Source organism: Heterodontus francisci, chromosome 3 (genome assembly GCF_036365525.1).
Source record: "Heterodontus francisci isolate sHetFra1 chromosome 3, sHetFra1.hap1, whole genome shotgun sequence".
Taxonomy (NCBI): Eukaryota; Metazoa; Chordata; class Chondrichthyes; order Heterodontiformes; family Heterodontidae; genus Heterodontus; species Heterodontus francisci.
The window spans coordinates 6,652,378-6,667,110 of NC_090373.1; the positions used below are offsets into that span (position 1 = coordinate 6,652,378).

At 57.9% G+C, this 14,733-nt stretch overlaps 1 protein-coding gene and 1 pseudogene across 16 annotated transcripts in view; one reads left to right on the top strand and one right to left on the bottom strand.

Moving 5' to 3' along the window:
* The window catches only part of LOC137353703 (regulating synaptic membrane exocytosis protein 3-like), a 1,492,914-nt gene that overhangs the window by 714,819 nt on the left and 763,362 nt on the right, over nucleotides 1–14,733 (top strand). The gene's annotated exons all lie outside the window — the stretch shown is intronic.
* Nucleotides 2,257–2,996, bottom strand: LOC137353475 (genetic suppressor element 1-like; annotated as a pseudogene).

Genomic DNA, 14,733 nt, shown 5'->3' on the forward strand with positions numbered 1-14,733 from the left:
CTCTCTCTCTCTCTCACTGCGATCCTCTCACTCTCTCACTGCGATCCTCTCACTCTCTCACTGCGATCCTTTCTCTCTCTCCCTGCGATCCTCTCTCTCTCACTGCGATCCTCTCTCTCTCTCCCTGCGATCCTCTCTCTCTCACTGCGATCCTCTCTCTCTCTCACTGCGATCCTCTCACTCTCTCACTGCGATCCTCTCACTCTCTCACTGCGATCCTTTCTCTCTCTCCCTGCGATCCTCTCTCTCTCTCCCTGCGATCCTCTCTCTCTCTCACTGCGATCCTCTCTCTCTCTCCCTGCGATCCTCTCTCTCTCTCACTGCGATCCTCTCTCTCTCTCCCTGCGATCCTCTCACTCTCTCACTGCGATCCTCTCTCTCTCTCTCTGCGATCCTCTCTCTCTCTCACTGCGCTCCTCTCACTCTCTCACTGCGATCCTCTCACTCTCTCACTGCGATCCTTTCTCTCTCTCCCTGCGATCCTCTCTCTCTCTCCCTGCGATCCTCTCTCTCTCTCACTGCGATCCTCTCTCTCTCTCCCTGCGATCCTCTCTCTCTCACTGCGATCCTCTCTCTCTCTCCCTGCGATCCTCTCACTCTCTCACTGCGATCCTCTCTCTCTCTCACTGCGATCCTCTCACTCTCTCCCTGCGATCCTCTCTCTCTCTCTCCCTGCGATCCTCTCTCTCTCACTGCGATCCTCTCTCTCTCTCCCTGCGATCATCTCACTCTCTCACTGCGATCCTCTCTCTCTCTCACTGCGATCCTCTCTCTCTCTCCTTGCGATCCTCTCACTCTCTCACTGCGATCCTCTCTCTCTCCCTGCGATCTTCTCTCTCCCTCTGCGATCCTGTCTCTCCCTCTGCGATCCTCTCTCTCTCCCTGCGATCCTCTCTCTCCATCTGCTATCATCCCTCTCTCCCTCTGCGATCCTCTCTCCCTCTGCGATAATCTCTCTCTCTCTCCCTGCGATGTTCTCTCTCCCTCTGCTATCCTCCCTCTCTCCCTCTGTGATCCTCTCTCTCTCCCTCTGTGATCCTCTCTCTCTCCCTCTGCGATCCTCTCTCTGTCCGTGCGATCCTCTCTCTCCCTCTGCTATCCTCCCTCTCTCCCTCTGCGATCCTATCACTCCCTCTGCGATCCTCCCTCCCTCCCTGCGATCTTCCCTCTCTCCAAGCGATCCTCTCTCTCCCTACGATCCTCTCCCTCTGTGATCCACTCTCTCTCCCTCTGCGATCCTGTCTCTCCCTCTGCGATCCTCTCTCTGTCCGTGCGATCCTCTCTCTACCTCTGCTTTCCTCCCTCTCTCCCTCTGCGATCCTCTCACTCGCCCTGCGGTCCTCTCTCTTTCCAGGCCATCTTCTCTCTCCCTTCGATCCCCTCTCCCTTTCCCTTTGCGATCCTCTCTTTCTCCCTCCGATCCTCCCACTCTTGCTGTGATCCTCTCTCTGTCTCTGCGATCCTTTTTCTCCCTCTGCGATCCTCTCTCTCCCTCTGCGATCCTCTCTCTCTCTAGGATCCTCTCTCTCCCTCTGCGATCCTCCCTCTCTCCCTGCGATCCTCTCTCTCCCTCTGCGTTCCTCCCTCTCTCCCTCTGCGATCCTCCCCCTCTCCCTGCGATGCTCTCTCTCCGTCTGCGATCCTCTCTCTCTCCCTCCGATCATCTCTCTCTCCCTCTGCGATCCTCTCTCTCTCCCTCTGTGATCTGCTCTCCCCGCTGCGATCCTCTCCCTCTCTCTGCGATCCTCTCCCTCTCCTTGCGATCCTCTCTTTCCCTCTGCTATCCTCTCTGTTCTGCTGCGATCCTCTCTCTCTCCGGATCTCACTTTCCCCCTGCCGTCCTCTCTCTCTCCCTGCCGTCCTCTCTCTCTCCCTGCCATCCTCTCTCTCTCTCTGCGATCCTCTCTCTCTCCCTGCGATCCTCTCTGTCTCCCTGCGATCCTCTCTTTCCCTGCGATCCTTTCTCTCTCTCCCGGCGATCCTCTCTCTCTCTCCCTGCGATCCTCTCTCTCTCTCCCCCTGCGATCCTCTCACTCTCTCCTCGCGGTCCGTTCTCTCTCCCTGCGATCCTCTCTGTTCTCCTGCGATCCTCTCTCTCTCCGGATCTCTCTTTCCCCCTGCCATCCTCTCTCTCCCTGCCGTCCTCTCTCTCTCCCTGCGATCCTCTCTCTCTCACTGCGATCCTCTCTCTCTCTCACTGCGATCCTTTCTCTCTCTCCCTGCGATCCTCTCTCTCTCTCACTGCGATCCTCTCTCTCTCTCCCTGCGATCCTCTCTCTCTCTCACTGCAATCCTCTCTCTCTCCCTGCGATGCTCTCACTCTCTCACTGCGATCCTCTCTCTCTCTCTGCGATCCTCTCTCTCTCTCACTGCGATCCTCTCACTCTCTCACTGCGATCCTCTCACTCTCTCACTGCGATCCTTTCTCTCTCTCCCTGCGATCCTCTCTCTCTCTCCCTGCGATCCTCTCTCTCTCTCCCTGCGATCCTCTCTCTCTCACTGCGATCCTCTCTCTCTCTCACTGCGATCCTCTCACTCTCTCACTGCGATCCTCTCACTCTCTCCCTGCGATCCTTTCTCTCTCTCCCTGCGATCCTCTCTCTCTCTCCCTGCGATCCTCTCTCTCTCTCCCTGCGATCCTCTCTCTCTCTCACTGCGATCCTCTCTCTCTCTCCCTGCGATCCTCTCTCTCTCTCACTGCGATCCTCTCTCTCTCTCCCTGCGATCCTCTCACTCTCTCACTGCGATCCTCTCTCTCTCTCTCTGCGATCCTCTCTCTCTCTCACTGCGCTCCTCTCACTCTCTCACTGCGATCCTCTCTCTCTCTCCCCCTGCGATCCTCTCACTCTCTCCTCGCGGTCCGTTCTCTCTCCCTGCGATCCTCTCTGTTCTCCTGCGATCCTCTCTCTCTCCGGATCTCTCTTTCCCCCTGCCATCCTCTCTCTCCCTACCGTGATCCTCTCTCTCTCTCACTGCGATCCTATCTCTCTCTCCCAGCGATCCTCTCTCTCTCTCACTGCGATCCTCTCTCTCTCTCCCTGCGATCCTCTCTCTCTCTCCCTGCGATGCTCTCACTCTCTCACTGCGATCCTCTCTCTCTCTCTGCGATCCTCTCTCTCTCTCTCACTGCGATCCTCTCACTCTCTCACTGCGATCCTCTCACTCTCTCACTGCGATCCTTTCTCTCTCTCCCTGCGATCCTCTCTCTCTCACTGCGATCCTCTCTCTCTCTCCCTGCGATCCTCTCTCTCTCACTGCGATCCTCTCTCTCTCTCACTGCGATCCTCTCACTCTCTCACTGCGATCCTCTCACTCTCTCACTGCGATCCTTTCTCTCTCTCCCTGCGATCCTCTCTCTCTCTCCCTGCGATCCTCTCTCTCTCTCACTGCGATCCTCTCTCTCTCTCCCTGCGATCCTCTCTCTCTCTCACTGCGATCCTCTCTCTCTCTCCCTGCGATCCTCTCACTCTCTCACTGCGATCCTCTCTCTCTCTCTCTGCGATCCTCTCTCTCTCTCACTGCGCTCCTCTCACTCTCTCACTGCGATCCTCTCACTCTCTCACTGCGATCCTTTCTCTCTCTCCCTGCGATCCTCTCTCTCTCTCCCTGCGATCCTCTCTCTCTCTCACTGCGATCCTCTCTCTCTCTCCCTGCGATCCTCTCTCTCTCACTGCGATCCTCTCTCTCTCTCCCTGCGATCCTCTCACTCTCTCACTGCGATCCTCTCTCTCTCTCACTGCGATCCTCTCACTCTCTCCCTGCGATCCTCTCTCTCTCTCTCCCTGCGATCCTCTCTCTCTCACTGCGATCCTCTCTCTCTCTCCCTGCGATCATCTCACTCTCTCACTGCGATCCTCTCTCTCTCTCACTGCGATCCTCTCTCTCTCTCCTTGCGATCCTCTCACTCTCTCACTGCGATCCTCTCTCTCTCCCTGCGATCTTCTCTCTCCCTCTGCGATCCTGTCTCTCCCTCTGCGATCCTCTCTCTCTCCCTGCGATCCTCTCTCTCCATCTGCTATCATCCCTCTCTCCCTCTGCGATCCTCTCTCCCTCTGCGATAATCTCTCTCTCTCTCCCTGCGATGTTCTCTCTCCCTCTGCTATCCTCCCTCTCTCCCTCTGTGATCCTCTCTCTCTCCCTCTGTGATCCTCTCTCTCTCCCTCTGCGATCCTCTCTCTGTCCGTGCGATCCTCTCTCTCCCTCTGCTATCCTCCCTCTCTCCCTCTGCGATCCTATCACTCCCTCTGCGATCCTCCCTCCCTCCCTGCGATCTTCCCTCTCTCCAAGCGATCCTCTCTCTCCCTACGATCCTCTCCCTCTGTGATCCACTCTCTCTCCCTCTGCGATCCTGTCTCTCCCTCTGCGATCCTCTCTCTGTCCGTGCGATCCTCTCTCTACCTCTGCTTTCCTCCCTCTCTCCCTCTGCGATCCTCTCACTCGCCCTGCGGTCCTCTCTCTTTCCAGGCCATCTTCTCTCTCCCTTCGATCCCCTCTCCCTTTCCCTTTGCGATCCTCTCTTTCTCCCTCCGATCCTCCCACTCTTGCTGTGATCCTCTCTCTGTCTCTGCGATCCTTTTTCTCCCTCTGCGATCCTCTCTCTCCCTCTGCGATCCTCTCTCTCTCTAGGATCCTCTCTCTCCCTCTGCGATCCTCCCTCTCTCCCTGCGATCCTCTCTCTCCCTCTGCGTTCCTCCCTCTCTCCCTCTGCGATCCTCCCCCTCTCCCTGCGATGCTCTCTCTCCGTCTGCGATCCTCTCTCTCTCCCTCCGATCATCTCTCTCTCCCTCTGCGATCCTCTCTCTCTCCCTCTGTGATCTGCTCTCCCCGCTGCGATCCTCTCCCTCTCTCTGCGATCCTCTCCCTCTCCTTGCGATCCTCTCTTTCCCTCTGCTATCCTCCCTCTCTCCCTCTGCGATCCTCTCTCTCTCCCTGCGATCCTCTCTCTCTACCTGCGATCCTCTCTCTCCCTCTGCGATCCTCTCTCTCCCTCTGCGATCCTCTCTCTCCCTCTGCGATCCTCTCTCTCTCCCTCTGTGATCCTCTCTCTCTCCCTCTGCGATCCTCTCTCTCCCTCTGCGATCCTCTCTCTCTCCCTCCGATCCACTCTCTCCCCCTGCGATCCTCTTCCTCGCTCTGCGATCCTCTCTCTCTCCCTCTGCGATCCTCTCTCTCCCTCTGCGATCCTCTCCCTTTCCCTGCGATCCTCTCTCTCCCTCTGCTGTCCTCCCTCTCTCCCTGCGATCCTCTCTCTCCCTCTGCGAGCCTCTCTTTCTCCCTCTGTGATCCGCTCTCCCCGCTGCGATCCTCTCCCTCTCTCTGCGATCCTCTCTCTCCCTCTGTGATCCTCTCTCTCTCCCTCTGTGATCCTCTCTCTCTCCCTCTGCGATCCTCTCTCTCCCTCTGCGATCCTCTCTCTCTCCCTCCGATCCACTCTCTCTCCCCCTCCGATCCTCTTCCTCTCTCGCTCTGTGATTCGCTGTCCCCCCTGCGATCCTCTCCCTCTCTCTGCGATCCTCTCTCTCCCCCTCCGATCCTCTTCCTCTCTCGCTCTGTGATTCGCTGTCCCCCCTGCGATCCTCTCCCTCTCTCTGCGATCCTCTCTCTCCCTGCGATCATCTCTCTCTCCCTGCAATCTTCTCTCTCCCTCTGCGATCCTCCCTCTCTCCCTGCGATCATCTCTCTCCCTCTGCGATCCTCCCTCTCTCCCTACGATGCTCCCTCTCTCCGAGTGATCCTCTCTCTCCCTACTATATTCTCTACCCCTCTGCAATCCTCTCTCTCTCCCTGCAATCTTCTCTCTCCCTCTGCGTTCCACTCTCTCTCCCTGCGATCTTCTCTCTCCCTCTGCGATCCTGTCTCTCCCTCTGTGATCCTCCCTCTCTCCCTGCGACGCTCTGTCTCCCTTTGCGATCAACTCTCTCTCCCTGCGATCCTCTCTCTCCCTCTGCTATCCTCCCTCTCTCCCTCTGCAATCCTCCCTCTCTCCCTACGATCTTCTCTCTCCCTCTGCGATCCTCTCTCTCTCCCTGCGATCCTCTCTCTCCATCTGCTATCATCCCTCTCTCCCTCTGCGATCCTCTCTCTCTCCCTCTGCGATAATCTCTCTCTCTCTCCCTGCGATGTTCTCTCTCCCTCTGCTATCCTCCCTCTCTCCCTCTGCGAACCTCTCTCTCCCTCTGTGATCCTCTCTCTCTCCCTCTGCGATCCTCTCTCTGTCCGTGCGATCCTCTCTCTCCCTCTGCTATCCTCCCTCTCTCCCTCTGCGATCCTCTCACTCCCTCTGCGATCCTCCCTCCCTCCCTGCGATCTTCCCTCTCTCCAAGCGATCCTCTCTCTCCCTACGATCCTCTCCCTCTGTGATCCACTCTCTCTCCCTCTGCGATCCTGTCTCTCCCTCTGCGATCCTCTCTCTGTCCGTGCGATCCTCTCTCTACCTCTGCTTTCCTCCCTCTCTCCCTCTGCGATCCTCTCACTCGCCCTGCGGTCCTCTCTCTTTCCAGGCCATCTTCTCTCTCCCTTCGATCCCCTCTCCATTTCCCTTTGCGATCCTCTCTTTCTCCCTCCGATCCTCCCACTCTTGCTGTGATCCTCTCTCTGTCTCTGCGATCCTTTTTCTCCCTCTGCGATCCTCTCTCTCCCTCTGCGATCCTCTCTCTCTCTAGGATCCTCTCTCTCCCTCTGCGATCCTCCCTCTCTCCCTGCGATCCTCTCTCTCCCTCTGCGTTCCTCCCTCTCTCCCTCTGCGATCCTCCCCCTCTCCCTGCGATGCTCTCTCTCCGTCTGCGATCCTCTCTCTCTCCCTCCGATCATCTCTCTCTCCCTCTGAGATCCTCTCTCTCTCCCTCTGTGATCTGCTCTCCCCGCTGCGATCCTCTCCCTCTCTCTGCGATCCTCTCCCTCTTCTTGCGATCCTCTCTTTCCCTCTGCTATCCTCCCTCTCTCCCTCTGCGATCCTCTCTCTCTCCCTGCGATCCTCTCTCTCTACCTGCGATCCTCTCTCTCCCTCTGCGATCCTCTCTCTCCCTCTGCGATCCCCTCTCTCTCCCTCTGTGATCCTCTCTCTCTCCCTCTGCGATCCTCTCTCTCCCTCTGCGATCCTCTCTCTCTCCCTCCGATCCACTCTCTCCCCCTGCGATCCTCTTCCTCTCTCTGCGATCCTCTCTCTCTCCCTCTGCGATCCTCTCTCTCCCTCTGCGATCCTCTCCCTTTCCCTGCGATCCTCTCTCTCCCTCTGCTGTCCTCCCTCTCTCCCTGCGATCCTCTCTCTCCCTCTGCGATCCTCTCTCTCTCCCTCTGTGATCCGCTCTCCCCGCTGCGATCCTCTCCCTCTCTCTGCGATCCTCTCTCTCCCTCTGTGATCCTCTCTCTCTCCCTCTGTGATCCTCTCTCTCTCCCTCTGTGATCCTCTCTCTCTCCCTCTGCGATCCTCTCTCTCCCTCTGTGATCCTCTCTCTCTCCCTCCGATCCACTCTCTCTCTCCCTCCGATCCTCTTCCTCTCTCGCTCTGTGATTCGCTGTCCCCCCTGCGATCCTCTCCCTCTCTCTGCGATCCTCTCTCTCTCCCTCCGATCCACTCTCTCTCCCCCTCCGATCCTCTTCCTCTGTCGCTCTGTGATTCGCTGTCCCCCCTGCGATCCTCTCCCTCTCTCTGCGATCCTCTCTCTCCCTGCGATCATCTCTCTCTCCCTGCAATCTTCTCTCTCCCTCTGCGATCCTCCCTCTCTCCCTGCGATCATCTCTCTCCCTCTGCGATCCTCCCTCTCTCCCTACGATGCTCCCTCTCTCCGAGTGATCCTCTCTCTCCCTACTATATTCTCTACCCCTCTGCAATCCTCTCTCTCTCCCTGCAATCTTCTCTCTCCCTCTGCGTTCCACTCTCTCTCCCTGCGATCTTCTCTCTCCCTCTGCTATCTTCTCTCTCCCTCTGCTATCCTCCCTCTCTCCCTCTGCGATCCTCTCTCTCTCCCTGCGATCCTCTCTCTCTACCTGCGATCCTCTCTCTCCCTCTGCGATCCTCTCTCTCTCCCTCTGTGATGCTCTCTCTCTCCTTCTGCGATCCTCTCTCTCCCTCTGCGATCCTCTCTCTCTCCCTCCGATCCACTCTCTCCCCCTGCGATCCTCTTCCTCTCTCTGCGATCCTCTCTCTCTCCCTCTGCGATCCTCTCTCTCCCTCTGCGATCCTCTCCCTTACCCTGCGATCCTCTCTCTCCCTCTGCTGTCCTCCCTCTCTCCCTGCGATCCTCTCTTTCTCCCTCTGTGATCCGCTCTCCCCGCTGCGATCCTCTCCCTCTCTCTGCGATCCTCTCTCTCCCTCTGTGATCCTCTCTCTCTCCCTCTGTGATCCTCTCTCTCTCCCTCTGCGATCCTCTCTCTCCCTCTGCGATCCTCTCTCTCTCCCTCCGATCCACTCTCTCACCCCCTCCGATCCTCTTCCTCTCTCGCTCTGTGATTCGCTGTCCCCCCTGCGATCCTCTCCCTCTCTCTGCGATCATCTCTCTCTCCCTCCGATCCACTCTCTCTCCCCCTCCGATCCTCTTCCTCTCTCGCTCTGTGATTCGCTGTCCCCCCTGCGATCCTCTCCCTCTCTCTGCGATCCTCTCTCTCCCTGCGATCATCTCTCTCTCCCTGCGATCTTCTCTCTCCCTCTGCGATCCTCCCTCTCTCCCTGCGATCATCTCTCTCCCTCTGCGATCCTCCCTCTCTCCCTACGATGCTCCCTCTCTCCGAGTGATCCTCTCTCTCCCTACTATATTCTCTACCCCTCTGCAATCCTCTCTCTCTCCCTGCAATCTTCTCTCTCCCTCTGCGTTCCACTCTCTCTCCCTGCGATCTTCTCTCTCCCTCTGCTATCTTCTCTCTCCCTCTGCTATCCTCCCTCTCTCTCCCTGCGATCCTCTCTCCTTCCAGGCAATCCTCTCTCCCTGCGATCCTCTCTCTCCCTCTGCGATCCTCTCTCTCTCCCTGTGACTCTCTCTCTCCCTCTGCTATCCTCCCTCTCTCCCTGCGATGCTCTCTCTCACTCTGCGATCCTCTCACTCTCCCTGCGATCCTCTCTCTCCTTCTGCTATCCTTCCTCTCTCCCTCTGCGATCCACTCTCTCCCTCTGCGATCCACTCTCTCCCTCTGCTGTCCTCCCTCTCTTCCTCTGCGATCCTCCCTCTCCCTCTGCGATCCTCTCTCTCTCCCTGCGATCCTCTCTCTCCCTCTGCTATCCTCCCTCTCCCTCTGCTATCCTCCCTCTCTCCCTCAGCGATCCTCTCTCTCCCTCTGCTATTCTCCCTCTCTCCCTCTGCGATCCTCTCACTCTCCCTGTGATCCTCTCTATGTCCCTGCGATCCTCTCACTCCCTCTGCGATCCTCTCTCTCCCTCTGCTATCCTCCCTGTCTCCCTGCGATGCTCTCTCTCCCTCTGTGATCCTCTCTCACTCCCTCTGCTATCCTCCCTCTCTCCCTCTGCGATCCTCTCACTCGCCCTGCGATCCTCTCTCTTTCCAGGCAATCCTCTCTCTCCCTGCGATCCTCTCTCTCCCTCTGCTGTCCTCCCTCTCTCCTGCTGCGATCCTCTCTCTTCCCCTCTCCGATCCTCTCTCTCCCTCAGCGATCCTCCCTCTCTCCCTCTGCGTTCCTCCCTCTCTCCGAGCGATCCTCTCTCTCCCTTTGCTATCCTCCCTCTCTCGCTCTGCGATCCTCTTACTCTCCCTGCGATCCTCTCTCCTTCCAGGCAATCCTCTCTCCCTGCGATCCTCTCTCTCCCTCTGCGATCCTCTCTCTCTCCCTGTGACTCTCTCTCTCCCTCTGCGATCCTTTCTCTCTCCCTGTGACTCTCTCTCTCCCTCTGCTATCCTCCCTCTCTCCCTGCGATCCTCTCTCTCCCTCTGTGATTCTCTCTCTCTCCCTCTGCGATCCTGTCTCTCCTCTGCGATCCTCTCTGTCCCTCTGCGATCCTCCCTCTCTCCCTCTGCGATCCTCTCTTTTTTTCCCCAGGATCCTTCCTCTCTCTCCCTGTGATCCTCCCACTCTCCCTGCGATCCTCTGTCCCTGCAATCCTCTCTCTCTCTGTGATGCTATTTCTCTCATTGCAATCCTCTCTCTCTCCCTGCGATCCTCTCTTTCTCCCTCCGATCCTCCCTCTCTCCCTCTGTGATCCTCTCTCTCTCCCTCTGCGATCTTCTCTCTCCCTGCGATGCTCTCTCTCCCTCTGCTATCCTCCCTCTCTCCCTCTGCGAACCTCTCTCTCCCTCTGTGATCCTCTCTCTCTCCCTATGAGATCCTGTCTCTCCCTCTGCGATCCTCTCTGTCCCTCTGCGATCCTCCCTCTCTCCCTCTGCGAACCTCTTTCTCCCTCTGTGATCCTCTCTCTCTCCCTGTGATCCTCTCTCTCCCTCTGCTCCTCTCTCTCCCCCTGCTATCCTCCCTCTCTCCGAGATCCTCTCTCTCCCTCTGCTATCCTCCTTCTCTCCCTACGATCCTCCCTATCTCCGAGCAATCCTCTCTCTCCCTCTGCTATCCTCCGTCTCTCTCTCTGTGATCCTCTCTCTCTCTCCCTGTGATCCTCTCTCTCCCTCTGCTATCCTCCCTCTCTCCCTACGATCCTCCCTGTCTCCCTACGATCCTCCCTCTCTCCCTACGATCCTCTCTCTCCCTCTGCGATCCTCTCTCTCCTTCTGCGATCCTCTCTCTCTCCCTGCGATCCTCTCTGTCCCTCTGCGATCCTCCCTCTCTCCCTCTGCGAACCTCTTTCTCCCTCTGTGATCCTCTCTCTCTCCCTGTGATCCTCTCTCTCCCTCTGCTCCTCTCTCTCCCTCTGCTATCCTCCCTCTCTCCGAGATCCTCTCTCTCCCTCTGCTATCCTCCCTCTCTCCGAGATCCTCTCTCTCCCTCTGCTATCCTCCTTCTCTCCCTACGATCCTCCCTATCTCCGAGCAATCCTCTCTCTCTCTCTGCTATCCTCCGTCTCTCTATCTGTGATCCTCTCTCTCTCTCCCTGTGATCCTCTCTCTCCCTCTGCTATCCTCCCTCTCTCCCTACGATCCTCCCTGTCTCCCTACGATCCTCCCTCTCTCCCTACGATCCTCTCTCTCCCTCTGCGATCCTCTCTCTCCTTCTGCGATCCTCTCTCTCTCCCTGCGATCCTCTCTGTCCCTCTGCTATCCTCCCTCTCTCCCTACGATCCTCTCCCTCTGCAATCCTCTCTCTCTTCCTGCGATGCTCTCTCTCCTTCTGCGATCCTCTCTCTCTCCCTCCGATCCTCTCTCTCCCTCTGCGATCCTCCCTCTCTCCGAGCGATCCTCTCTCTCCCTACGATCCTCTCTCTCCTTCTGCGATCCTCTCTCTCTCCCTCCGATCCTCTCTCTCGCTCTGCTATCCTCCCTCTCTCCATCTGCGATCCTCTTACTCTCCCTGCGATCCTCTCTCTTTCCAGGCAATCCTCTCTCCCTTCGATCCCCTCTCTCTCTCCCTCTGCGATCCCCTCTCTCCCTCTGCGATCCTCTCTCTTTCCAGGCAATCCTCTCTCCCTTCGATCCCCTCTCTCTCTCCCTCTGCGATCCTCTCTCTCTCCCTGTGACTCTCTCTCTCCCTCTGCAATGCTCTCTCTCTCCCTCTGCGATCCTCCCTCTCTCCGAGCGATCCTCTCTCTCCCTCTGCTATCGTCCCTCTCTCCCTCTGCGATCCTCTCTCCATGCAATCCTCTCTCCCTGTGATCCTCCCATTCTAACTGCGATCCTCTCTCTCCCTGCGATCCTCTCTCCCTGCGATCCTCTCTTTCTCCCTCCGATTCTCCCACTCTCCCTGTGAACCTCTCTCTCTCTGCGATGCTATTTCTCTCCCTACGATCCTCTCTCTCCCTTCGATCCGCTTTCTCTCCCTGCGATCCTCTCTTTCTCCCTCCGATTCTCCCACTCTCCCTGTGAACCTCTCTCTCCCTGCGATGCTCTCTCTCCCTCTGCTACCCTCCCTCTCTCCCTCTGCGAACCTCTCTCTCCCTCTGTGAACCTCTCTCTCTCCCTCTGCGATCCTGCCTCTCCCTCTGCGAACCTCTCTCTCCCTCTGTGATCCTCTCTCTCTCCCTCTGCGATCCTGTCTCTCCCTCTGCGATCCTCCCTCTCTCCCTGCGACGCTCTGTCTCCCTTTGCGATCAACTCTCTCTCCCTGCGATCCTCTCTCTCCCTCTGCTATCCTCCCTCTCTCCCTCTGCAATCCTCCCTCTCTCCCTACGATCTTCTCTCTCCCTCTGCGATCCTCTCTCTCTCCCTGCGATCCTCTCTCTCCATCTGCTATCATCCCTCTCTCCCTCTGCGATCCTCTCTCTCCCTCTGCGATAATCTCTCTCTCTCTCCCTCTGCTATCCTCCCTCTGTCCCTCTGCGAACCTCTCTCTCCCTCTGTGATCCTCTCTCTGTCCGTGCGATCCTCTCTCTCCCTCTGCTATCCTCCCTCTCTCCCTCTGCGATCCTCTCTCCCTCTGCGATCCTCCCTCCCTCCCTGCGATCTTCCCTCTCTCCAAGCGATCCTCTCTCTCCCTACGATCCTCTCCCTCTGTGATCCACTCTCTCTCCCTCTGCGATCCTGTCTCTCCCTCTGCGATCCTCTCTCTGTCCGTGCGATCCTCTCTCTACCTCTGCTTTCCTCCCTCTCTCCCTCTGCGATCCTCTCACTCGCCCTGCGATCCTCTCTCTTTCCAGGCCATCTTCTCTCTCCCTTCGATCCCCTCTCCCTCTCCCTTTGCGATCCTCTCTTTCTCCCTCCGATCCTCCCACTCTTGCTGTGATCCTCTCTCTGTCTCTGCGATCCTTTTTCTCCCTCTGCGATCCTCTCTCTCCCTCTGCGATCCTCTCTCTCTCTAGGATCCTCTCTCTCCCTCTGCGATCCTCCCTCTCTCCCTGCGATCCTCTCTCTCCCTCTGCTATCCTCCCTCTCCCTCTGCTATCCTCCCTCTCTCCCTGCGATGCTCTCTCTCCCTCTGTGATCCTCTCTCACTCCCTCTGCTATCCTCCCTCTCTCCCTCTGCGATCCTCTCACTCGCCCTGCGGTCCTCTCTCTTTCCAGGCCATCTTCTCTCTCCCTTCGATCCCCTCTCCCTCTCCCTTTGCGATCCTCTCTCTCCCTCTGCGATCCTCTCTCTCTCTACGATCCTCTCTCTCCCTCTGCGATCCTCCCTTTCTCCCTGCGATCCTCTCTCTCCCTCTGCGTTTGTCCCTCTCACCCTCTGCGATCCTCCCCCTCTCCCTGCGATGCTCTCTCTCCGTCTGCGATCCTCTCTCTCTCCATCCGATCATCTCTCTCTCCCTCTGCGATCCTCTCTCTCTCCGTCTGTGATCCGCTCTCCCCGCTGCGATCCTCTCCCTCTCTCTGCGATCCTCTCCCTCCTCGCCATCCTCTCTCTCTCCCTGCTGTCCTCCCTCTCTCCCTGCGATCCTCTCTCTCCCTCTGCGATCCTCTCTCTCTCCCTCTGTGATCCGCTCTCCCCGCTGCGATCCTCTCCCTCTCTCTGCGATCCTCTCTCTCTCCCTCTGTGATCCTCTCTCTCTCCCTCTGCGATCCTCTCTCTCCCTCTGCGATCCTCTCTCTCTCCCTCCGATCCACTCTCTCTCCCCCTGCGATCCTCTTCCTCTCTCTGCGATCCTCTCTCTCTCCCTCTGCGATCCTCTCCCTTTCCCTGCGATCCTCTCTCTCCCTCTGCTGTCCTCCCTCTCTCCCTGCGATCCTCTCTCTCCCTCTGCGATCCTCTCTCTCTCTGCGATCCTCTCTCTCTCCCTCTGCGATCATCTCTCTCCTTCTGCGATCCTCTCCCTCTGCGATCCTCTCTCTCTCCCTCCGATCCACTCTCTCTCCCCCTGCGATCCTCTTCCTCTCTCTGCGATCCTCTCTCTCTCCCTCTGCGATCCTCTCTCTCCCTCTGCTGTCCTCCCTCTCTCCCTGCGATCCTCTCTCTCTCCCTCTGCGATCCTCTCTCTCTCTCTCTGCGATCCTCTCTCTCTCCCTCTGCGATCCTCTCTCTCCCTCTGCGATCCTCTCTCTCTCCCTCCGATCCACTCTCTCTCCCTCTGCGATCCTCTCTCTCTCGCTCTGTGATTCACTGTCCCCCCTGCGATCCTCTCCCTCTCTCTGCGATCCTCTCTCTCCCTCTGCTGTCCTCCCTCTCTCCCTGCGATCCTCTCTCTCCCTCTGCGATCCTCTCTCCCTCTGCGATCCTCTCTCTCTCTGCGATCCTCTCTCTCTCCCTCTGCGATCCTCTCTCTCTCCCTCTGCGATCCTCTCCCTTTCCCTGCGATCCTCTCTCTCCCTCTGCTGTCCTCCCTCTCTCCCTGCGATCCTCTCTCTCCCTCTGCGATCCTCTCTCTCTCCCTCTGCGATCCTCTCTCTCTCCCTCTGCGATCCTCTCTCTCCCTCTGCGATCCTCTCTCTCTCCCTCCGATCCACTCTCTCTCCCTCTGCGATCCTCTCTCTCTTGCTCTGTGATTCACTGTCCCCCCTGCGATCCTCTCCCTCTCTCTGCGATCCTCTCTCTCCCTGCGATCATCTCTCTCTCCCTGCGATCTTCTCTCTCCCTCTGCGATCCTCCCTCTCTCCCTACGATGCTCCCTCTCTCCAAGTGATCCTCTCTCTCCCTACGATCCTCTCCCTCTGTGATCCACTCTCTCTCCCTCTGCGATCCTGTCTCTCCCTCTGCGATCCTTTCTCTCTCCCTGCGATCTTCTCTCTCCCTCTGCTATCCTCCTACTCTCCCTCTGCG